We start from the raw sequence: 24,420 nt of genomic DNA, 5'->3' as shown, positions 1-24,420 counted from the left end.
CTTTGGGGATTGTCTGCTCCATTCTTTGCAGTTCACCCTAATTGAGTGGCCTCAGTTGTCTCCCCTGGGACTCCGGTCAGAGTGAATAAATGCAATGTGAAAATGTTTTGCATATTTTTGTTTTTTTGTTACCTTTGGTGATCTAGTGGTTAGGTTACAAAGGCTGAAAAAAGGAAATAAGGAATAAAGTAAATCCATATAAAAGCACTGAGTAAAAAATGTCTTGGCATGTTGATATATTTGGGAATAGTTGCCTGGTATTACATTTTTAAAAAGACATTCAAATTCAATGTTTTGTGGAGAACAGCTGATTTCAATGAACTCAGAATAAATGTTTTATTCCCTGTTACCAAGCATGTCTAGCTCAATTAAAGATCTCTCTGGGCACTTCACCTTGAATGGTCCCTTGAAATATGTGTTTACTTATGCTGAACAATCTGTTTCATCTTGTATTTAGCTGGGACACTGAGTAAGTTTCCATTCCTGAAGACGAGTTCTGTGTAGCTTGAAAGCTTGTCTGCCTCACCAACAGGATTGGTCCAATAAAAGATATTACCTCATCCACCTTGTCTCTATAATATCCTGGGACCAACACGGGTAGACTGCATACAGATCTCTGGCATGCAGTCTAAGAAATGCATTTGTGTTGTAAAACCTGAACAGGCAAGAATTAGGATTGCCAAATGGGTAGGAGATGGAGGAGAGACATGCTGCTGTGTCCAGGAGCCATGGCACTCGTGGAGCGGGGCAAGCCCTGGACCCTGCTCCCCAACAGGAGCACAAGGGCCCAATTAAAATGTCTGAAGGGCCGGATGTGGCCCCCAGGCTGTAGTTTGCCCACCCCTGATCTAATGTATGCTTGTGTCTTGTGTTTTTTAGAGTAAAATTGAGAGCAGAGGAAAAAGTATGATGAAAGATATGAAGCGAGTGAGAAGCATGTTCAGTATCAGGAATATGAGAAGCACTTCTGAGTCATTGGCCAATGGGCTAAGGCTCACACTCTGGAAGGAAAGCTCAACATCAATCTGATGAACAGTCAGCTCTTTCAGGAGCAAGCCGTTGAAGGTAACAGAATAAAGTGGGTGATATTATAATGACTTATAAGCAATAAGAAAATTACTCTTAAGATCTGTTGTTCAAGATGTTACTGAAGCATATCTTTACACCTAATTAATCAGCATAGCTAATGGTGATTTTATGTTCACTAAGGAGCATGTGTTCCTATCATTCCATGTGTTAGCTAATTACCACATTTACATTCATGGGAGTTCTGCATGCAGATCAAGTGAAGAGCCTAGTGCCTGTGCATTCTCATTACTATGAAAAATGGCTTGGCTCTTTTGTGGGGTGCAGTATAGAATAAATGGCTACTTGTAGAACTGGGTAAAATATTTGACTTTAAATCAGATAGTCTAAATCTTCCCTTCAACAAGTTCTCAGTGCCTTTATAAACATGCAGTGTTTTGCTCAAAGTCTAGTGAAAATGTATGAAAACTATGAGGCACCTTTTTGCAGGTCATTGTTGAGTCATATGGTATTTCTTCTGGTTCCAATTAGCTGGACATATCTTATGTGCTCAGGAGGATCACCAGAAGTCACTTTGTGTGCTCTCCGAACTACTAAGAGGGAACCTAGTATCTGATTCCTGTTAGCCAGGGGGTGTAACAGGAAATTGTTCTGTGCTGTTCCTGGCTGCAGCTGGGCATGGGGCATGGATGAAACTGCTTACTATTTCATTTGAAGACTGTCCTGAATTTGAAGGGGTAAAGTGGCTATATCTCATCTTTCCCCTGAAACTCTGCATGTTCTGTCAATCTGGTTGGTGATATTTGCTGCTAAATGAAGCTGATCTATGGATTGCCTGTTTTTGGTATAGAAAACTAAAAATTACAAACTGTTATTTTAAATCCAAAAGGTTTTTCTGATCCTTCTTGCAGAGGACGGGGGCTCTGTAAGGAGTGTGCCATCTGGGTCTTTCAGTCTGCAGAGAATCTGCCTAGATTAAGGTGGGGTAAATTGTGCCTCGGTTTGATGGTGCAGTCTGCTTTGTCTCTCTCTGTTTTGGGTTCTTGTGTGTTAAGGTTCTGGATTTTAAGAAACAAAGTAGTGTTACATTGCAGCCATCCAGAAAGAGTCTTATGGTTTTTTATTTAATTTCTCTGTTTGTATGCAAGGAACATAACATTCTGTCATATGTAAATCACAGTCCTTTTGGTTAATGGGAAGCAGGTTATAAATGCACCGGTGACTGTTCTACTGCAAATTCAGTTGTTGACTTGGAATGTGTGAGTAAGACAAGTCACCTCAAAACAGACACGTGGGTCAGTGGTCAGACCAGACTACGTGTTTGTTATTGATGACTAAGGGTATGTCTATGCTTTGAGCTGGAGGTGCAATTCCCAACTCAAGGAGACATACCCCTGCTAAATCGCTTAAAATAGGGTGTAACTGTGGCAGCATAAGTTGTGTCAGGAGCCAGCCGCCCTGAGTACATACTTAGCATCTTGGATGGGTAAATAGTTGGGGCAGCTAACCACTCCTGCTGCTTGTGTCACCATGGCCTCACTATTTTTAGTGTGCTGGTTCATCAGAGTTAGTGTGAATATGTCTTCTTGAGCTGGAATTTACATCTCCAGCTCAAAGTGCAGACATTCCCTGTTCAAGTCTCTTCCCTGACACTCAGGGGGTAAGTGGCTAAATAGCAGCAGCAGAACCAAAACCAGAATATTTTCTTCCTGTAAACCTCTGTCCTCTCTTAGGCTTGGTCTGCACTACAAAATTAGGTCGATATAAGGCAGCTTATGTCAATCTAACTTGGTCAGTGTCTACAACAGTGGTCCCCAACGTGGTGCCCGCGGGCACCATGGCACCCGCCGGGGCATTTATGTGTGCCCGCCTAGTGCCCAGCAGGGGAGAGAAGCCGTGGCCCTGCACCTGACGGGGATATAGAACTCAGGCTGCGAGCGCGGTGTTCTCTGTTCCCAGCAGGCGTGAGGCCTGCCTAGTGCCCAGCAGGGGAGACAAGCCGCTGCCCTGTGCCTAACAGGGACAGAGAACTCCGGGGCTGCAGGCTGTGGGCGCCGGTGTTCTCTGTCCTCATGGCTTCTCTCCAGCTTCTCTCTGGATTCATATATTATGTTATATTAAATATGATGTTTTTTGTATTATTTAATGTACAAATACAAAATAAGCCTTGAAAAATTGTTGGCGCCTGCCACACTCTTCTGAAAACATGAATGTGCTACTGGCCACAAAAAGGTTGGGGACCACTGGTCTACAACGTTGCTCTTGCCTATGTAAGTTGCCCACTACACCAACCTAATAACTCCACCTCCGCGAGAGGTGTAGCGCTTAGGATAACTCAGTGTCTGTGTAGATACTATATTACTTACACCACCTATTGGCTGGCAGCCCTGCACAGCTGGAGGCCCCCTCCCCTACATGCGGGGGGGAGGGCCCTCCGGCTGTCAGTGCCCCACAATGCCCCACACAGTTAAGTTGGTTGAATCACTCCTAGTGAGGATGCACACCACTGCTGTAATTATTGTGGTGGCTGTACGTCAATCTAACTTAGGTCTACTTAATTTTGTACTGTAGACAAGGCCCTGGTCTCTTATTCTGTAAAGCACTTAAATCCCATTGGCTTATAATTATGCCTGGGCATAATTGTTTTACCAATGTAGGGCTTCACAGTGTGCAAAAGAAAAATGTCAAAGAATACCTCTGTAACAGTATCACTTGTACTTGGAATTTTGAACCACAAATTGAATGAAAAGTGACTCTTCAAAATTTTGTACTTTTTGAAGCAGGAAAAAAAATCAGCCAACAACAATTGCCCTGAAATTCTGCAGAAAAGCAACATTTCAGGGGCAGAAAATCACCTGAAATTAAATGGTAAACACATTTGTGCAAATAGATCACAACTCTGGGTATGCTATGGGACTTTTTCCACTTCCATTGAAGAGCCTGGCATATCTCTCATTGACTTCACTGGGAGGAAGGACAGCTCTTTTGACTACAATACTTAGCAATTTTTTTCATAATTCCTGGATTTTTAGGCTAAATTAATAATTTTAGTTACAGGATTAAGTATTTTTTTTCAAACTAGACATCTTCAATCTTAAATTGAGGCACCTTACAAATTAATTAAAAATAAAATAAGCTTTAAAGCTATTTGAAGGCCTTTCAAATAGTCTGAACATAAAGCATGTGATTAGGTAAATGCTGTAGTTAATGGTCTGCTGCTAGCTGTCCTTGTGATTTCAGTTCACTGGTAAAGGAGAGAGCATCTCTACAATGCATAACTGTTGGTAATTGCCTTCCTAGGACTTTTATAGCCTTTATAGAAGCAATTGGTCAAGAAAATCTTTCAAAAGTGACTTGTTTAAAGTTTCACATACTCTAATACTTAATTTTTTTATTCTCCCAAAGGTGATTTAAAGAAATTTCCTCCATGTCTGGGCTTCCTGTTAAATTTTCATTGTTATTTTTTGCTTTCTTTCACAGGCATTTTCTAACAGTTCACTGGTCTTGGGAACCTCAGAGAGATCAACCAGACAACACACAAACAGCTACAACTTATATATGTGTGTAACTTGTACCGTTGTAAAATCAAATACTTTTTTTTGCAGGGAGGAGGGGTGGATTCCTGTTAAGATTTTGTGTTGTGTTATCTTCAAAGCAAAACAAAATTATAGCACAAAATGTCCAAGCCTGGCTAGTTTCACCACTGTTCCATTGTATTCCGATATCAGGGTGATGGAGTGCACTAGAAAATGCCTGATGCCCTGATACTACCTTGATTTTCCCTAATAGTTCTATCACTAGAGAACAGGCCCAGTACACCAACACTTAACAGATGAATGGAAGGAAATCTTTTTAAAAAAAAACCCCAGTAACAACGTGAACAGTGATACAATATGCAACCTAGCAGTGTCTTTCACTGCTAACTCTGTCTAGCCATGCCTCAAAAAGTAAGTTTATGGCTACACTACAGCTTATGTTGGCATAAATCATGTTGCTCAGGGGTGCGAATAAACCACCCCTTTGAGCGACGTAAGTTACACTGACATAAGCGATCATGTGCACAGCACTAGGCTGGCGGGAGAACTTCATTTGCCGACATAGCTTCTGCCATTCATGGTGGTGGTTTTATTATGCCAGTGGAAGAGCTCTCTCTCCTCAGCACAGAGTGTCTTCACCAGACGCGCTGCAGCGGCACAGCTGCATTGGTACAGCTGCCCCGCAGCAGCACGGTACATGTAGACATGCCCTTAGATAGACAGTGGGTCTGTTCCTGCTGTCCTTGTTCAGGAAACTCGCCCTGTTGAAGTAATTTGGGCTCGACTGTGTGAGGCAAGAAAATAAATCTTGGCTTAGTGTCTAAACTGAGCACATTCAATGTGGCTCTTAATCTTGGCAAACATTAATGAAAAACAAAACACGGGAGTGTCAGGCACAGGGCAGCATGTTTCTAAATTTTTCCCAATTTATCTTTTTCTTTCAGTGTTTCAAGCATCCTTGGTTCGTCACCCCTGGTTAAGATATTTAGACCTGGGAACTTGTTTCAGCCCATTAAAGGGATAGTGGCCATCTACAAGATCCAGATACTAGCAATAGATTCTACGGTGCTGGCACATTTCGAAAAACTAAGTGGATTGATAGAATCAGGTTGGTGGTGGTCTGATCTGGGATTTTGGTTTGGGACTAATCCCTACTAAAAAAAAAAAAAATTACATCAACCAGCTGTATCCAATACCTCCCTTTCCCCCCTACTTTTCTTTTTGACATAGGTGTTTTTCTTGAATGACTACCAAATATATTTCCCCCTGCCCTTGAACACCACTCCAATTTATTGGTGTATGTTTAAAAAATGCTGCTTATTTATTATGAATGGAAATATGCGTAAATTCCTTCAAAACTGACTTTCTAGTGTTAGCACAGAACAGCTGATGAATAGGTCCTTCATATGCACACTGCTTTAGAAATGCACCATACATTTTCCCCTTTAGCACATTTAAAAAAAAAAAAAATAATGTACAAAGTAGTCACTGAATGTTGATGCCTTTGGTTTATGAATGTGTACTAATGGGACAAAGTAATAATTATTTAGCTGTTGCTGCGTTTTAATTAAATTGCACTAGGATCATTATTTTATTGTACATACCTTGCTGTTTATTTTGTAGGGCAAACAAAGCATGGTGGATGGTTATTGGCACTAATTATTCCCAAACCTTGCTTGATCTAATAGGAGAGAAACACAGAGCAACTTTAAAGAATGAAGAAGCACCATCTGCACCATGCAGATAGGTATTTTTTTATAATGTTTAAGTTATTGTTATATGTATAATGCCAACACTATTGTAGGTGTTTACAGAGAGGTATGAAGACCCACAGAGTGTGGGTGGTGGAGTTAAGCACGTGTCTTTTTAGTTATGTGATATTTTACTTTCTCCCCGTTTTGTTGTTTAGAATTTGATTTTCAAACATCCATCATTTAACACTTCTAAGGTTGGGGTCTTGGGATTACAGGCCTTTGGAAGAAGTATGTTTTAAGAAATGACTTAGAGGTGAGTATAGAATCACGGCAGAGGAAATGGGCAGATTCTAGCCATATGGGCTGCATGGAAGAAGGCCTGGATACAAAGTGGTAGTTAGTCCTGGCTTGGATGGAATGAAGAGGGCAAGGAGAGTAGCCAGAGGAGATGGGCATGCAGAGGAGGGCAGGAGCTACACTATACAGGGCCCTCAGTTTAAGATGACTCAATTATTAATGTTTATCATTTTTGTAAATTACGTAGTACTTAAGAGCTCCAGAGAAAATCAGTTCAAAGTGCCAAAATTAGAAGCGTTCAATGAAATCTTCAAGTTAAAAGACTTAACTTGAAGGCCCATGCCCAGTAACAAGGAAAATCCAGATTTGCAGAAGTCTTGGAGAAAGATTATATGAGAACAAGCCAACTGTAAACATCACTGATAGGTAGAAACAGCCATTAACCAGGTCCCTAAAGATTATCTATCAATAAATGGGTGTGGGGTTTTTCTCTCATTGATCATTCTTACATTCCATCCTCATATCAGTCTTGTACAGAGCCATATATGACCATGAGGTTTACAGTAAAAAATTGAGAGTTTCCCACACTCCAGCATCTCTTTGAGCTGATACAATAATTATTTTAAGTGTTTGTTCTGAAATAGCAAATGTTGCATATTTGCTTAAATAGGTTTGTTACAAGGAACATATCTTAACATTCAACTACATTTGGCATAGACCTAATTGGATTCCAAACTCTCATTGGACCTTAATTGACTCAATATGCCTTTATAAGATGATATTGGTACGTTATTCAATATATTTAACTGAACAGTTCCAAAGATCGTCATACTTCCCTAAAACCACAAATGTTTACGTTTAAAAGCTGAGTGTATAAGAATTTTAAATGCCCGTGTAAAGAACAATCTTCATAATTTCTGTTAAGCTTAGAAGATAGCTAACCTATAAAGCTATTACATATTTCATGTGGTTGCCATGAAGTCTATAGATATCATCATAAATCCTGTGGTTTTCAGTGTCTATAACTCTGGGTCTGAAAAACAGAATTTTTTTTATGGTGGTTGTCCTTTCATTTCTTAATAGTTTATGTTGCTATTCTGATGGATTTTTAATAGCTTCATTAATGATAATCCATGAATTGCAAAAATCCATAAATTCTCCAGTATTCAATAGGTTATCTTTCCAATCTTCCCCACACAACAACTGAAAAATGACAAAAAAAAGAGCCCTACAGAACTGTTGTATTTCAAGAACTGTGCAGTAGCAACCAATGATATGAGAAATGACAAAATTAATAACAAATATCCTGATTTTTTAGATTTGCTTTAACCATGTGACAAGATTTCTAAGTGATGTCATTTGTACTTACAAATTGTTGCTGAGACAAAACTGCACATCCAGTTACTTGCACCACAAAATTACAGGTACAAAATGGGAGGTCATTTGTCAAAGTAAGGCTGGTAACATTTGAAAAAAAGGAAATAAAACATGGAACAATGAGAGGATGGAAGAAAAATGAGAGGCCATATATGAAGGTTACACAAGAATGTGTTGTATGTACTCAAGTGGATATTTTGCAGTGGGGTGGTGTATTTAATAGTTGCAGGATGGGAAATAGTGATTCTCTGAAATCCAAGCCTATCAGGTTTTCCCCCAAACCAAATAAAAATCAATTTGGCAGAAGCTTTTTGGACATGTTCCCAAATGACATGTTAAGTTATATTTTATTGACATTTGCAGAAGTATTACTCTGTCTTTAAATATATAAGTGCTTGCCAAGACTAAAAAAGCAAGGAACTGCAAACAGGGATCAAACCCCTTGTTTTAACCATATGCCAATTTATGATCTGATGACCCTTCCATTGAAGTCATTGGAATTTTTACCATTGACTTCAATCATCTTGTTAATCTGTGCCATTAGATCATTGGGCCAGTCAATAATTGTTTTTAATTGAATTAAGTCTAGGATATTTCTCCTCTTTAAACTTAGAGTCTAATTTACGGAGATACTGAGCCCCACACATCCAATTTAAATTAATGAGAGTTGTTGGTGCTCAACTCTGAAAAATCAGGGTTTTGCTGCAATAACACAATAGATAAGAGCTATTTTCTAGGAAGCAACCTCTGAATGTTCTCTGCCAGACAATGCCAATATCGTTTCTAGAGCAATTCCAAATGAAAAAACAATTGCTTTGGGATGCAAATGTGCAAATACCAAATATGATTCTTTGTGGGGCTAGTAACGCTATGTTGGTTGTTTGTGACCAGTTCCTTACGAAACTGAAGAAAGGACAGAAAATTCTTCAACAAATAATATATGTAATACAAGGACCAACAATTCTCCTACTTGGGTTGCCAGGAAAACAAGGTCTACAACTACTAGAAAAACTGGAATACATGAATGGCAAAAAAGCATAACTATACAGAGATATATCCACATGTCTTCACAGGGCTAGGTAAAGCTGTCAGGAAAATACAAAATAAAACTGATGCCATCAGTGATTCTCTTTGCTCTGACAGCCCCATGCCACATTCTTGCATTATTTCTAGGGAAAGTCAAAGAAGAATTAAAGAGAATGCATGATATGGGGGTTATTTCCCAGATTAAAGAGCCCACTCTCTGGTGTGCAGGAATAATTGTAGTATGAAAACTCAGTGGGAAAATCCACATTTGTATGGACCCTAACACAACTTAATAAAGGTAAGTGCAGAGAAAGACACTTGCTTCCTGCAGTTGACTCAGACATTAGCTCAATTATCAGAGGTCAAAGTCTTCTCAAAGTTAGATGCTACAGCAGTCTTCTAGCTCATCCCCCTTAGTAAAGAATCTATATCTTTAACTACATTCATCATCTCATTTGGAAGGTACTATTTCAATTGGCTTCCATGCAGCATATCTTCAGCACATGAACATTTCCAAAAGAGAATCTCTCAGATTGTGTCAGGTTTGCCTAGCAGCCTTTGGTGTGTTGGAATATGGCAGAGATAAAAATGAACATGATGAGTGAATAAATGAAGTTTTGAGGCACTTCCAGCAAGCCAGCCTCACTCTGAATGAGAAATGTGAATTTGGAAAGCAGCAGATAGCATTTGTAGGACACATAATTGGAAAACAGAGAATTCAGTGAGATTCCGACAAACTGAAGGCATTACTACAATGAAGGCATTGTCTTACCTAAACCCCAAGACATTTCTGTGGCAAGAAGATTCCTGGGCATGACAAATCATTTTGAAAAAGTCTTACCAAATTTAGCTCATCTAACAAAACCCTTAAGAGATCTCCTTAATGGTCACAGTGTGTGGATCTGGGGAAGCACACAAGAAAATACATTTAATAAAATAGAAGAACTATTGCCATCTCTGTCTGTTTTGGTATAGTACTCAGTAAAGTATGCAACAGTAGCAGCAGCAGGCACATCTTCATATGGTTTACGAGTAGTGGTCATACAAAAGCAGCCAGAAGGAGACCAGAGTCCTGTTGCATTGATATAAAAAAGCCTCACGGTAACCAAGCACTAGTATGCTCAAGTGGAAAAGGAAGCTCTAGCAGTGAGTGCATATCTGTATGGCTTGGATTTTTACATAGAAACAGACTTCTAAGCTGTTGGCAGCACTATTGGATTCACAACCACTCAATGACCTCCCACTTAGGATTCAAAGATTTTGACTGATGTGGTTTTCTGTCAACATTGAACATATACCAACAAAAGCACCGATAGCAGCAGACACTCTGCCTAGAGCCCTGATTAAGTAGCACTAACGAAAGAAGAAAAGGCTTTAGAGAAGGATGTTAAACTCTACGCTGACCTTGTCCTAGCAGCAATTCCAACATCAGCCACCTGACCTTGGCAAATTAGAGATGAACCACTGAAGGATGAGACTTATCAGAAATATACTCAACTTTGCTAACAAGGCTGGGGTTGATGGAGTCAACTTCCCACAGACCTACTACCATATTGGCAGTACCTAAATGACCTTCACATGACCAATGGCCTGCTTCTGAAAGGACAGAACATTTTTATCCCTATGGTACTTCAGAAAGAGATGCTCTCCAAAATCTATGAAGGACACTAAGGTGTAAACAAGTGTCGAACAGGGCGCAAACACAACAATCCATATGGTGGCCTGGTCTGAGTACACAAATTCAGACCTTAGCAGAGGCCTGGAGGTATGTAACAAGAAAAGAAAAGAAAACATAATCAACAGAATCATTACTCTTTCCCACAAAAGGGGGGTAAGTAGTGGGGAGGAGACATGGATTTTAATTGAATCCTCTGTGCCTCTTGAGACGTGCAGAGAGCAGTGTAGGACAACTTAGTTAGAAGAGCCCAGAAACATTCAGAAATAGTGAGTGGCAGTTACTAGATGTACTCAGCAGCTGTTCTGAAGCTGTGGAGAGGGTTTCCATTGAGGGCAAGTGTTCTTGCAGGTTTCACACATTCACCATCTTCGAGAACTAAGTTTGAAGGGGTGTGTGTGTGTCAGGGAGGGGCAGCAGTTGGAACTGGAGCCAGCCCTGTGAACTCAGTCCTGGGCTAATCCGCCCCTAAGAATTGGCAGCTGTGAAGGCTGTGTCCCTCTACCTGTACCACTTTGGATACAGGTTCCCAAATGTCTGCAGATTCCCAAATGGCTCTGGAAAGCTGAGGAGAGAGTCAGCTATTGGCTTAGTGGACTGAAATTGCTGTGGCTGCAAGGACCTTCAGACTGTTTGCTGAGAAGACTCTGGAGTGGTTGGAAGAGTCTGGGAGGCTGCAGTCTGTTCAGGTTCTGGAGTGTCCAGGTGACACACACACGTGCATTTTGATGCTACACTATAAAGACTGAAAAATCATCCATGGGAGATCAGAGTGGAATGTGTCTGTAACGTCTTCACTACCGGCTGTATCGGCGGGTAGCAATCGATTTCTTGGGGATCGATATATCGCGTCTCATCTAGACGCGATATATCGATCCCCGAACGCGCTCCTGTTGACTCTGGAACTCCACCAATGCGAATGGCGGTAGCGGAGTCAACATGGGGAGCTGCGGAAGTCGATCCCGCACCGTGAGGACGGTAGGTAACTCGATCTAAGATACTTCGACTTCAGCTACGCTATTCACGTAGCTGAAGTTGCATATCTTAGATCGATCCCCCCCCCCCAGTGTAGACCAGCACTTAGTGTGTACCAAAGTATAGAAGTGTATATGTTTGGTCAAAACTTCACACTGAAATATGTCACCACTGTGATGCTTGTACATATCTGTATAAAAACACCAGTCAGCTTATGGCCTAATAGTTTTCTTTAAAAAATTATTGAAAAATATTCTTAATACAGTTTGCAAATGTTTCCATTAGATATTTTGTTCACTAAGAAACTGTATGGTAATCTATCTCTAAGGTTGATGGCAGCTGTTATTACCATCTACATTCAAGGTTTTGCATATCCTACCTCTGAGATTTTAACTCTGTTGAATATTCTTCCCCCACCCTCAGAAAAGTCCTAAAAGGATAATTTCCTGCCACCTTCTGGTGCTTTAGCAGAGGTAAGCTGAGCTGCAGGGAAAAGGGGAGTGTAACAGTTAAACAGAATATTACCTCAAAACCCATCTGCTCCATTACACCAGCTCCCAGGGGAGAGAAATAGAAAAGGCACGTCCTTCTCTCTCCATCTAGGGAGAAAAGGTCCCAGGAGCAACAAAATGGTCCCAGGAGCAACAAAATGGTCCTGTCAGCTCCCCCGTCTCTCCTGGTATGCAGTAATATGGGGGAAAGGAGTGAATTCAGAAGAGGTAAAGGGGAGAATGCAGACCCAGATGGGGAAGGATAGAATGAGATCGAGCAAGAGTAAGGAGAAAATGGAGAAAGGAGCAGAAGGGGGCAGAACGGAAATTTAGATGGCAAAAAGGGGTGGAGGGATTTAGTCAAAAGAGAGACTTGGAAAACTCAGGAAAAGACATAGGCAGCAAGAAAGAAAGGAAAGAATGGAGTGCTTTAAGGAAAGGAAGAACATGAATAGAAAATGTACATGTTGATAGTAAAATAAATTTGTATAGAATGTCTGGTGCCAAAGTATTGCAATAAAATACACATACATGTCTGATATAGATTGCAGGAGCCACAGTTGTTTGGGAAGAGGGGCCTGGAGAGACCTGGGGGCAGATCTTCAGCTGGTATAAATTGTCATAGTCCCATTGACTTCACAGGAGCTGTGACAGTTTGTACCAGCTGAAGATCTGGTGGGTGGTTTAGATGAGAAATAAACACAGAAGGCCGGTATACTTACAGACAGGACAGGCTAGTTCCAGTTAAATAATGGATTCATTTACCCTTTTGGAGGATGGATCAAAGGGGCACACAGTCTTTCTTCTGAAAGATCTCAAAATCTTTTAAAATGCAGGACATTTGCATTAGATATTTCAAAATTATCAAGGGGAAAGACCCCACCAATCCTCCAATTTTTATTTTAACATCAGCTTGGTCAAGTCTGAATAATAGCATTTATGGGAATGGGGGAGAGAAACAGCAGAAGTATCACCACACAGTTCTGCATGCCACATGCACATGCATTTTTGCTTGGCTGCCTGAGAGCCTATTTGGGGCTAGAAACTCCTTTCAGATAGATTTCCTCTCTTGTCCCCATTCTGTTCTTTGTGGTGCCTCCTGCCAACATCAGATGATGCTATGATGTACTAGTACAGGAGAAATTCTCCTGCCTCCATTTTTTGTGCCTGCTCTCTATTCTGAACAGACCAGAGCTGCTCTGATTTTTAACATGCTCAGTACTGAGATAGGGTGAAAAGTTCAGTTAATTGGCAGAAAACCCAGAGTTTCTAAGATGGTGCTCTGGCAAAGAACCAAGTATATCAGTGTGTGGATCAGCAGAATCACAGCTCTGAGCTAGACAACAACAGTGAGCATGTGCCAGATTGGTGGCTACTGAGCATGTGCAGTTAGGGGTGACAGGTCAATTAACTGAGCAGCTAACTGGTCATAGCCCACTCATGCCAGTCATAACTTGTTTTAAAGGTCAGAGCTGTCAACCATAGCTCTGAGATAATGGTTGATACTGAGCATGTGCAAAAGATGCTCACACAAAGACCCAACAGCCAATTGCACAGTACATTAAGCCAGACATTTAGAGCAGAGCAGTCAGTCGATGGAGAGAGAAGGAGAAAATCTGGACTGGATAGAGAGATTCAATCGGAAGAAGACGGGGAACTGTAAGCCAGTGAAGAAGAAGCTGCTGAAAAGAAAAGATGCTGCAGAGAGAGGGAGAGAGAGAGAGAAGAAAATCAGGGGGGAGTAAAACTGATTGACCAGAAACTATGCAGCAACAGCGACTGAAGGAAAAATACCAAAGGATTTATAAAGCAGCAACAGTGATTTTTAAAGAAACACCAACAGATACATAAAGTCAGCCTGTTATTCTTTTAATTGCAGTATAATATAAGCAGAGGTCGGCAACCTTTGGCACGTGGCCCATCAGGGTAATCCGCTGGCGAGCCGCCGCGAGACATTTTGTTTACATTGACCATCCACAGGCACGGCCCCCTGCAGCTCCCAGTGGCTGCAGTTCACTGTTCCCAGCCAATGGGAACTGAGGGAAGTGGCGCAGGCTGGCCTTCACTATACTTATACTGTAATTAAAAGGATAACAAGCTGTGCCACTTTATCAGAAGGTTAAATCCATGTCCCTTAGTGTTTCCTTAACAATCCTGGAATCTTTTACCTTGGGAAGAACAGATTAAGGGAGTGACAGGCAGATTATTATAGCAGCATCCCAAAATCCATTTTTTGGGGTAACAGTATCACTACATGACTTCAAGGCCCATCAGAACACCCGTCAAGATTGTTCAGCTCCCTGTACTATTCCAATATACTTTAATGACTGGGAAGATGTCACTGAAATGACGAAAATCAGCCAGTGACCAGTCTGGGGCAGAAGCTTAGTGTAATTTTCCATATATTTCTCCATGCAGATGGAGGCAATAATAGGGACACAGATTTACAATAAATAGTACAGCATTGACTTCGGTTAATGAATTATACCCCTGCAGGAATTCTAAACAGATTTTAAAAGATATTACAAATCCCTGCACTTAAGTATGTTTTTGTTTTTTTAAAAAATCTTTGCCAGGGAAAAAGCAGATTCTGCCGTCTCCAATGGTGGCCCCCATTCATTTCATTCAACTTAAAATAAAAGTTAAGGCCAGTTGCAGATTTAGAACGAAAACTATCCTTTCAGCTGATCATACTTTTATTATGAAAAATACTACTGCTATCTCTGAGAATGCTACAGTAATACTGAGTTTTTAAAATGTTTTTATCCTAGTCAGTTCACCTTTGGACCATTACCTGCTTACATCAATCTTGAACCTGTATTGCTAGGTGCTATACATGTAGTGATCAAGAGGAGGTGCTACTCCCAAAATGCTTATTGAACATGCAGTATGGAAGAAATGAAAGGCTCAAGGCTAGCAGCAGCAAGCTAGAAGGATGAAGACAAGTTTATAAAGTCATTAAATGTTATGCAAAAAGCATGTCTGGGAAAGAAAAAATATAGAGGAGCTATATAGGGGGGGAGGAATAGCTCAGTGGTTTGAGCATTGGCCTGCTAAACCCAGGGTTGTGAGTTCAATCCTCAAGGAGGCTACTTAGGGATCTGGGGCAAAAATTGGTCCTGCTAATGAAGGCAGGGGGCTGGACTAGATGACCTTTCAAGGTCCCTTCCAGTTCTAGGAGATTGGTATATCTCCAATTATTACCTTTTTTTATTTGTTTAGTCTATCACAAGAAAATGTGTGTACCCTCTATATGTCCCTGTAACCACCCCCTTGGCCTATCAGGGCACAGCTCACCCCACAGCAGGTCCCCAGGTATCGCCCCTCACAGATTAGGTGTCATGGCACCTTAGCCCTCCAGCTATGGCACGCTCACGTCCTACCCTTTCTGGGATGTCAGAGTTCAAAATGAAAAGGAAATCAATGAATTTCTGAAGCAGGGTTGTCCACAGCTTTGTCAGGATGACCCACGCCCATCCACGCCAGGCTTTTCTCTGGGCAGCCAGTCCCTTTCTGACAGTTTTCCTGAGCCTACTCATCCCATCCATCAAATAGCTCACCCAGGTAGCAAGCGGCCTTAGGTTCTTGCTAGAACCAGGCTTTCCTCATCAAGGAGGTAGCAGAGCTCTGCTACCTGCTGTCAACCTTGATCTTCCTCTTATGCTTTATGGTGAAGTACACTCACCTACTGAGTCTATAACTGCCATCCACTATGTTCCCCGTACACTCATGCCACCACACTCTCATACACTGCTCTATATCCCTTAAAAAAACATCGAACTTTTTTAATGTTACCCCACTTTGCCAATATTCTCACTAACCCCTTTGTAGCATATTCTATCACCTTAAAGCATCTAATTCTTCATAAAGAAACTTTCTTTCCTGGGAAAATTCTCGGCAGGCCCACGTCGAAAGATCAACTTTTGTTTAACCTTGCATGTCTTACATAACCCAGCTTTCTGTCTAGTCAATAAATATAAATTATTATTCAAACCACAGTGACCAGCTAACAGTCTAAATATGATCTAATACTTCACTGATCCTTCCGTAACTTTGGAGTCGCACATTATCCTTTATTTCAGGGCATACTTCATAGAATCGTCTTCCTCTTTTCTTCACAGTCCATAATTCTTGCCATTCCTTTTCTAACTAAACTTTTAAGTTCCCGCTTACTCAAAGGACTCTTTATATCAATGTATCCATTTTTAATACATGTTTCATTTCCTTATCTGCCATTACATTGCCAGGCATCCCTGCATGTGCTGGAATCCATACCAGTACCATTTTTAGTACTGAGCACACTAATTTTGTTGTCCATAATATTTCATTTATTAGATCACGCCTGCTTTCTGAGGTACCCCTTTTAATTGCCAGTATACTTGATAATGAATCCAAAAAAAATAACAGCTGCAGGAGGCCGTATATCCCTTATCCAGCCCTGAACTAGACTAGGGATGTCCCTCTTTTATCTCTCCTCTCCACACCTGACATTGGCTGCAGGTGTAGTGGGACGAGGCAAACGGGTCCACAGACTCTTCTTAACCCTCTCGTTACTAGTGGGGAGTCTGTCTCCTTAACCCTCTCATTGCTATTGTGGGGCAGAGAGGCCCCGTCACAGTGCCCTAGGGGGATGTCTACATAGGGATAAAAGCCCGGTGGCATGGCCATGGCTGGCTCAGGTTGGCTGACTTGGGTTTGTGGGGCTTGGGCTGCAGGGCTCAAACATGCTGTGTAGATGTTTGGACTTAGGCTGCCTACGCTGCCCTCACGTTAAATTTTCAAACAAGTACCATTGTGCTTTCTCCCATTTGCTCCACATGCTTGGGAATTGCTCCCTGTAGACATCCACAAAGCCAACTCATTATGCACATTCACATCCCTCCTCAAAACTCTCCTTTGCCATAATGCCCCTACAGAATAACTTGATGATGGCTAAGCTACTGGTGTGCAGAGACCACTGCCTACCAAGCAGACTGATGTGGTCTCATTGTTTCCACTGTCGGTCTCTTGTACCTGTTGTCTCTTGTCTTACATTTAGATTGTAAGACCTTTGGAGCAGGAACTGTCTTTTTGTTCTGTGTTTGTACAGTGCCTAGCACAATGGAGTCCTGGTCTGTCACTACAGCCCTTAGGTGCTACAGTAATACAATTAATAACAAGTGGGTCTTTGTGTTGCTTACATGTGCAGTGCCTAGTACAATGGGATCTTAATGCCTGATTAGGTCCTGCTGCAATAGAAATCATACTAAACTCACAATAGATCCCTGACTAACCCAGATCTAGAGCTTCATTTGCGAAGATCCTACTTCTAAAGAGATGAGCTACTGAGCCTACACAGAAGAAAACGATCATCTTATACGCAAAATCACCCTCTCTCTCAGTACCATAGTGCCCTTCAATAAAATGTGTGAAGCCACAGTGATGGACTCATGTTCAGCTCGATTCTGCTATGTGCAGTGTATAGCCAGTATCCCACTGGAGCTGGGGGGATGCATGAATGCCAGTGGAATGGACACAAGTGCTGGGCTCAGTCTTACCTTGGACTACACCGTTGCAGTTGAGGGAAAGGGCACAGACAGCCTCTTCACTATATGCAAGCAGCAAGGCAGAATCGCTGAACAGTGCTCAAGAGTAAGATAGCACTAGGAGAGAGGGCCAGCTAATGTGCTGATCTGCATAATATCCCCAAGGAGGTATGGTCTGTGAGTGGGGCCAACTAGTCTGCTGCTGCTGCTGCTGTCAGGAGCAAGTGTTGGCTGCAGATGGATACAGTGCCTGCTCAGAGCATCAGAAAAGTGCATTTCTGAGCATGTTTCCCTCCCTGTGGAAATCTGCCCCGACTGGTGAGATTTCTGTAGCACAGGAAGCAGCAATCAGTGTCTGTCTCCCCTAGCTATGCAAGGGCAGGAGTTAGCCCTATTCGCGTAGCTGAACTTGCGTACCTTAGTTCGACCCCCCCCCCCCAGTGTAGACCAGGCCTTAGTTAATTTTGCTGATGAATTGTTCATATGGCATGCCGAGCCATACTAGTAACTGCAATAAGCTTCTCTGGGTGAGGTATAAATGTGCATCCTTGTTAAAACAAAAGCTCATCTTGAGAAACAGTTGGTGCTTGGGTGTAAATGTGACAGATTCTCTCCCCCTTTTCTGGCTACTCTGCACCTCTCTGGCCCTGATTGGCCATCTGAAAATTCTCCCAGTGTTCCCTTTCTTGCAAGATCACTGGATTCATTTATAGATTTTAAGGTCAGAAGGGACCAGTAGATCATCTAGTCTGATTTCCTGTATAACACAGGTCATGGAATTTCATCCAGTTTAGGGTGACCAGATAGCAAATGTGAAAATGGGACACTTTTTTTCAGGGTTGGGGTTGGGAGCCTCTAATATCGGGACTCTCCTGATAATTATTGGGACATCTGGTAACCTTAATCCAGTTACTCCTGTAGCGAGCCCAATAACTTGTCTGACTAAAACATATCTAGAAAGACATCCAGCCTTGATTTTTACGAGATGGAGCATTCACCACATTTGCCATGATTGCTTTTCTCCAGCTAGCTGGTATTTTCAAAAACAATGAAGAGTCCTTGTGGCACCTTAAAGACTAACAAATTTATTTGGGCATAAGCTTTTCCAAATAAATGTGTTAATCTCTAAGGTGCCACAAGGACTCCTCTTGTTTTGCTGATACAGACTAACATGGCTACCACTCTGAAACCTGGTATTTTCAGTTTGTTAGAACACAACGAAAAGTCAGAGTTTTAGCAAGTTTCATTGTTGCTATTTCCCCTAATAGTACATATTGTTTGAACCTGCTGATTTGTATATGTTCATATTTTCCAAGCAGACCCATACCTGCTATATATCAATAGTTATTTCCATGGGTCAGAATCTGCCACGCTTACTCACATTTAGTGCCTCACTCCATGGGTAATCTCATTGATTTTGATGAATCCAGTTACAGAATGAGGTAACTACTTGGTGTGATCAGGGGTATCAGAATCTGGTCCTTAAAGTTCTTCCTTTCTTCCTGAAATTTCTCCATTTTCCTTCCTGAGTTTTGAAAAGGACCTCAGCATCTCTGCCATCTGACAGTCATTAATTCCCACCCACTCTCCAATTTACACATGGACTGACTTTTTCTCTACCCCTTCTGTTTACTCCAGTGTACTTAGGGAAGGATTTTTTCCCCTGTAGTTCCTTTGGCTAGCATTCATTTCTACTGTTTTTTTGGTTTGGTTTGGTTTGTTTTTTAATACAGCCTCCCATCAGACTTGACTTGGTGGATTTCTTTAAAATTAGCATGTATTAGTTTTATAAGTGATCCCTTGGGTGGGGCTGCTGTGTCCATTTGATTTTGTTTTGAATTCTGAACACTATAATCTTGAAAATAGTTCTATAAGCTTATCATAGCTGACTCATATGAACAATGACAGGTAAGTCCCACCATCTCTCTCCCTGGTATGGAGGAGGATGCTTGCCATGGAGCCAATGCAGTTTTGCATGGGAGGGGGCAGAATGCCAGGAGCCTGTGCAGGGCGTACACATATCCTGCGCATCCCGACTACTTGGGGGCTCATTTTGTGCCACCCTAGCATGGAATGGAATAGGATGTGGGGATGAAGATGGTCTGCTGCTTGTGCAGAACTGCTAACTATTACTTTGTTCCTCACTGTATATGGAAGATCTATTCCAGGGGAGAAGAGGGGAAAGATATTGCAACTTGGATGGCCAGAGAGTGGTTTTGTTGCTGCTCCCATGGTCTGTTTACAAGACTCTTTCCTAACTCCTGCAGAGTTCTCTTATTTTCCTACACAGGTTGGTTCTGCTTGGTACGATGGACTGGCAGCACACATGAAAAGAACAGTTTGTCATTGCAAGGTTTGGTAAGCATGGCATTTGGTTAGTGTCTGGTGTGGAGGTGCCCTGCTATCATGGGGTGCAGGAGCCAGGGGAAAGGGCAGGAGAAAGACATGAATTGCTAGAATAGTACAAAGATTCAGAAGTCTCCAAATCCATTTCCTGTTGAGCTCAGTTGATGATGGGTTTTGTACTATACTTAAATCAGTTTAGATTCTCCTGCATTTCCCTGTACTAAGTAGAGTATTGTGTGTAATATCCTAATGGGATCTATCTACTAAAATACTGTATGCATCCATTAAAAAGTATATAATGGTGATCTATTGGCCAGGAATACAATGTGCCAAGGCATTTTATTACCCCACAGCCTGACTGCTGCCATGAGGGTGACTATTCCAAATGAACTTCCAATAAGATAACTGAGAATTATTTTGAGGTAGAAGGCTGCACACTTATGATCTAGCTTGCACTTAAAATGGTTTGTATGTTTTTTGTTTTTGAAAACACATTGGCTGAGTAGAAAGCCTATGGTCATATATCTCAATCTGCCCCAAACCTAATGTGAGACAGGCACTTGGCAGAAAAAAACAACAAAAGCAATGGAGCAGGAAGTTTATCTGAGGTAAACGATTTGTCTGGCAAAATAACATTTTATAACTTTTAGCATTGCCTGGAATAGTGTGATACTGAAAAATCAATAGTATTATGTTTTGAGTGGAGTTTGGGTTCCAGATAAAGGATGTTCATGTTCCTTGTTGGCACAGTGGAGAGGTATTCTATTCCCATGCTTTGGGGGTTAAATTCATTTGAATTGATGGATTACATTCATGCATGAAGCCCCTTAATGCAGCAGGACCAGCGTGATTTTGCTGCATACAGGGTGGGAAGTAACCAAGCTGGTGTATCAGGGGACTCTGCATTACCTGTGCATGGCTGCACTGGGCTCTGTGCTGAGCTGGAATGGGATAGGAAGTGTGGACAGTGGATCTGTGACTGAGTGGATTCAGAGGCCCCAAACTCCAGTGTAGGACATGAGTGGTGGTTGTGGCAGCTAATCCAGCCCTAGAGCTGGAGTAGTAATCATGGCTGTGGAATTGACCCATGCCCTACCTGCATACTGTCCCCAAGAACCATTGTGTAGTGTCTCCCTCACCTATTTACTCAGATATTGTGCATGGTGTGTCTGAGTGAATTTCACCCTTCACATTTGATGTGGAGTAACACTCAGCTGAACGTATGATCTGTGATAATAGAAGGCTGAAAGCCTGTGTGCATTTCTAGTGTATAGGCTAGCTAGGGAATTCTTTCCTGAAAATGTTTAAAAGTTTGTGCATATAATAGCATACATAAATTGCACACACAATAACTGGAAAGCCGAATGCTCAATTAGCGCTGGCAATGTTCCATCCCCTTGTTTCAGAAATATCTGATAATAGATAGGTAATATACTCTGCACATTATATTAATAATTTATCTGAGTTTGAGGGAAGTGTGTCTGGTCTGTGAAGTAGAAAGTTACCAAGTCATGGGTAGTGAGTACATCAACAGAAAGGGCTACTTCTTGATGGTACTGCAGATGCTGGTGGATCACCATGCTCATTTCACTGACATCAATGCGGGGTGGTCAGGGAAGGTGCATGATGCACACATCTTCAGGAACACTGACCTGTATAGAAAGCTACATGGAGGGACTTTCTTTCCAGACCAGAACATTCCAATAAGGGATGTGGAAATGCCCATAGTGATCCTGGGAGACTCCTGTGGCTTATGAAGCCTTATCCCAGAAACCTCGCTGCTGTCAAGGAGTGCTTCAACAACAGGCTCATCAGGTGCAGAATTACCATAGAATGTGCAATTGGCAAATTAAATGGTCATTGGCGCTGCCTTTTTGGCAGGTTAGACCTCAATGAGGAAGATATTCCCATGGTCATAGCAGCCTGCTGGTCTCTGCACAACATTTGTGAAGCCAAGGGGAAAAAGTTTCCCCAAGGGTGGAGTGTTGAGATGGATCGCCTGGCAACTGATTTTGAGCAGCCAGACACCAGCGCTATTAGAGGGGCCCAACAGGGGGCTATTCGAATCACTGAGGATTTGAAGCTGCATTTTGATAGTGAGCTCCAGTAATATGTCTTTCTGTAATGATTTGAGCCAGGCATTGTTTACTTGCCATATTGAATGACCCCTGTAATGATTCCTGAGTGTTAATTGTAGTCTGCAGATGTGTATGAATTTCTGTTGCAACCACCCCGTGTAGGTCACAAATAAAGAATCACTGTCTTTGTAAGCCTACGTTTTTATTAAACAGCAATATACAGATTAACATTTCTCTGAAGTGAGGCTCAGTGTGTGAGTCCAGCTGTCATTATGGAAAATGTCCCTAGAGGTGGAGTGCAAGGTGTGCTGTGCTGGGCCAGGAATGTGAGAGGAATGTGTGTGTGGAGTTTGGGGAAAGCAAGAAGGCTGTTCTGTATGGGCGGCAGGGGGAGTTGAGCACACATGTGTTCCACCTGCAGTACAGTTAGGGACCTCAGCGTGTCTGTTTGGTCCTTCATGAGCTTTATTATCTGCTCCTGGCCCTGTCTGTTCTTCTGGATACCCATTTCTAGTTTTTTGTTTGTCTCTCTCCATGCTCTGTGCTTGCTATAGGCCTGATCTGGTGACTGCAGCACTTCATGAAACATGTTCTCCTTACTCCTCCTCCTCGTTTGCCTCCTTATCTGATGGAGGTGCTCCACCAGTGTGTAGGAACTGGTCCTCAAAGGCACATCTGCAGAAGCAAAAGAATCAATACACAGAGTCAGTATTGTGAGTGCACTCACAGTCTTGAATCATAAAAGTTCCATATACCTCTTTCTCATTTTCCCTTGGCAAGCATGCGGCACGGTGAGAGCAATAAACATGGTGATTCCAGCCCAGGGGAGGAATTTGCAAGATGGGATAAAGGGTCTGGGTGGTTTCAGAAGAGGATCACTACAGGTGCCTAGGGACTCTATTCTGAATACTAGCACTGTTTTCTACAGGCAGGGGCGATCAAAGCTGAAATCACACTACTGAGGGTAACCGAAGATGCAAGAGTGTATCTCCTGTGTGCATGCGGCTTCAGACTGGGTCTGCATCCTGCTCACCTGTGTGCTGCTTTGGTTCCTGCAGAAGTAATTGCTGATTGGTGCAGCAAAATTTCCTAAATCGGGGAAAGAAACAAAGCAGCTCTGCCAAGGAACCTTCGGCAGATGACAGAAGAGTATTTGCAGGAAAGTTTCCTAGAGATATCTGTGGAGGATTCCCAGGATATCTTGGTATGTGCTAACAAATTTTTCCACAAGGCCCCCACTGCGTAGCTGCACAGAGGAATGAGAAGCAGTTGCAAACAGAATCTAGTGTTGTTAATTTCGATCCCTTACCCCACGTGCATGAGTACTTACCAGAGCTCCCCTCTCCTGCTTCAGGCACGCCAGAGCCAGATTGCTGGGACTGGCTAGACCCCTCTGGAGTCAAAAAGAGATCCTGGCTTGCCATGCCACCAGATGAGCCCATTGCCTATCCCACATCCTCCTCCAGCTCAACCTCTTCGTCCACCACTTTGTCTTCGGGGTTGACTCTGCTGGCCTCCATCCTCCCCCTGCACTCCCCAGAAGTATCTACAGGGCTCTTGGTGATGGAGATGGGGTTGCCGTTGAGGATGGTGTGCAGCTCCTTGTAGAAGCAGCATGTCTTTGATGCTACACCAGAGTGATAGTTGACCTCCCTCGCCTTATGGTACACCAGCCTCAGATCCTTTATCTTAGGACGGCACTGCTGCATGTCCCTTTCATGCCCCTGCTCATCCATGTCATGAGCAATCTCCTTGTAAGTATCACTGTTCCTATGGCTGGATTGGAGTGCGACTGCACAGCCGCCTCTCCCCACAGACCCAACAGATCCAGCAACTCTGGTGTACTCCATGTGGGAGCCTGTTTGCTGCAGAAAGCTGGCATAGTCAGCAGGGAAGATGCGATGTGAGCTGTCCATGCCGAGCAAACAGGAAGTGGAATTTCAAAAATTCCCAGGGCTTTAAAGGTGGAAGGGCACATGCCTGTGTACCTGGATGCAGGGCAGTGGAGTAGAAACTGCTTACCAGAGCGGTCATGATGGGCATTGTGGGACACCTCCTGGAGGCCACTTAGGGTGATATAAGTAAGCATAGAATCTCAGGGTTGGAAGGGACCTCAGGAGGTCATCTAGTCCAACCCCCTGCTCAAAGCAGGACCAAACCCAACTAAATCATCCCAGCCAGGGCTGTCAAGCCTGACCTTAAAAACCTCTAAGGAAGGAGATTCCACCACCTCCCTAGGTAACCCATTCCAGTGCTTCACCACCCTACTAGTGAAAAAGTTTTTCCTAATGTCCAACCTAAACCTCCCCCTCTGCAACTTGAGACCATTACTCCTTGTTCTGTCATCTTCTACCACTGAGAACAGTCTAGATCC

The 24,420-nt window shown here is 42.5% G+C and overlaps 1 long non-coding RNA gene across 1 annotated transcript; it reads left to right on the top strand.

The window, feature by feature from the left end:
• The first annotated feature begins 902 nt into the window (after window positions 1-902).
• LOC120395651 lies at window positions 903-6,599 on the top strand. The gene is made up of 4 exons (XR_005592730.1): window positions 903-1,065; window positions 4,507-4,586; window positions 6,186-6,309; window positions 6,472-6,599. It is a non-coding gene; the product is annotated as an uncharacterized LOC120395651 (long non-coding RNA).
• The last annotated feature ends 17,821 nt before the right edge of the window (window positions 6,600-24,420 follow it).

This window comes from Mauremys reevesii, linkage group 1, assembly GCF_016161935.1.
Source record: "Mauremys reevesii isolate NIE-2019 linkage group 1, ASM1616193v1, whole genome shotgun sequence".
In the NCBI taxonomy this organism is placed as follows: domain Eukaryota; kingdom Metazoa; phylum Chordata; order Testudines; family Geoemydidae; genus Mauremys; species Mauremys reevesii.
This window is presented reverse-complemented; position numbering and strand designations above follow the sequence as displayed.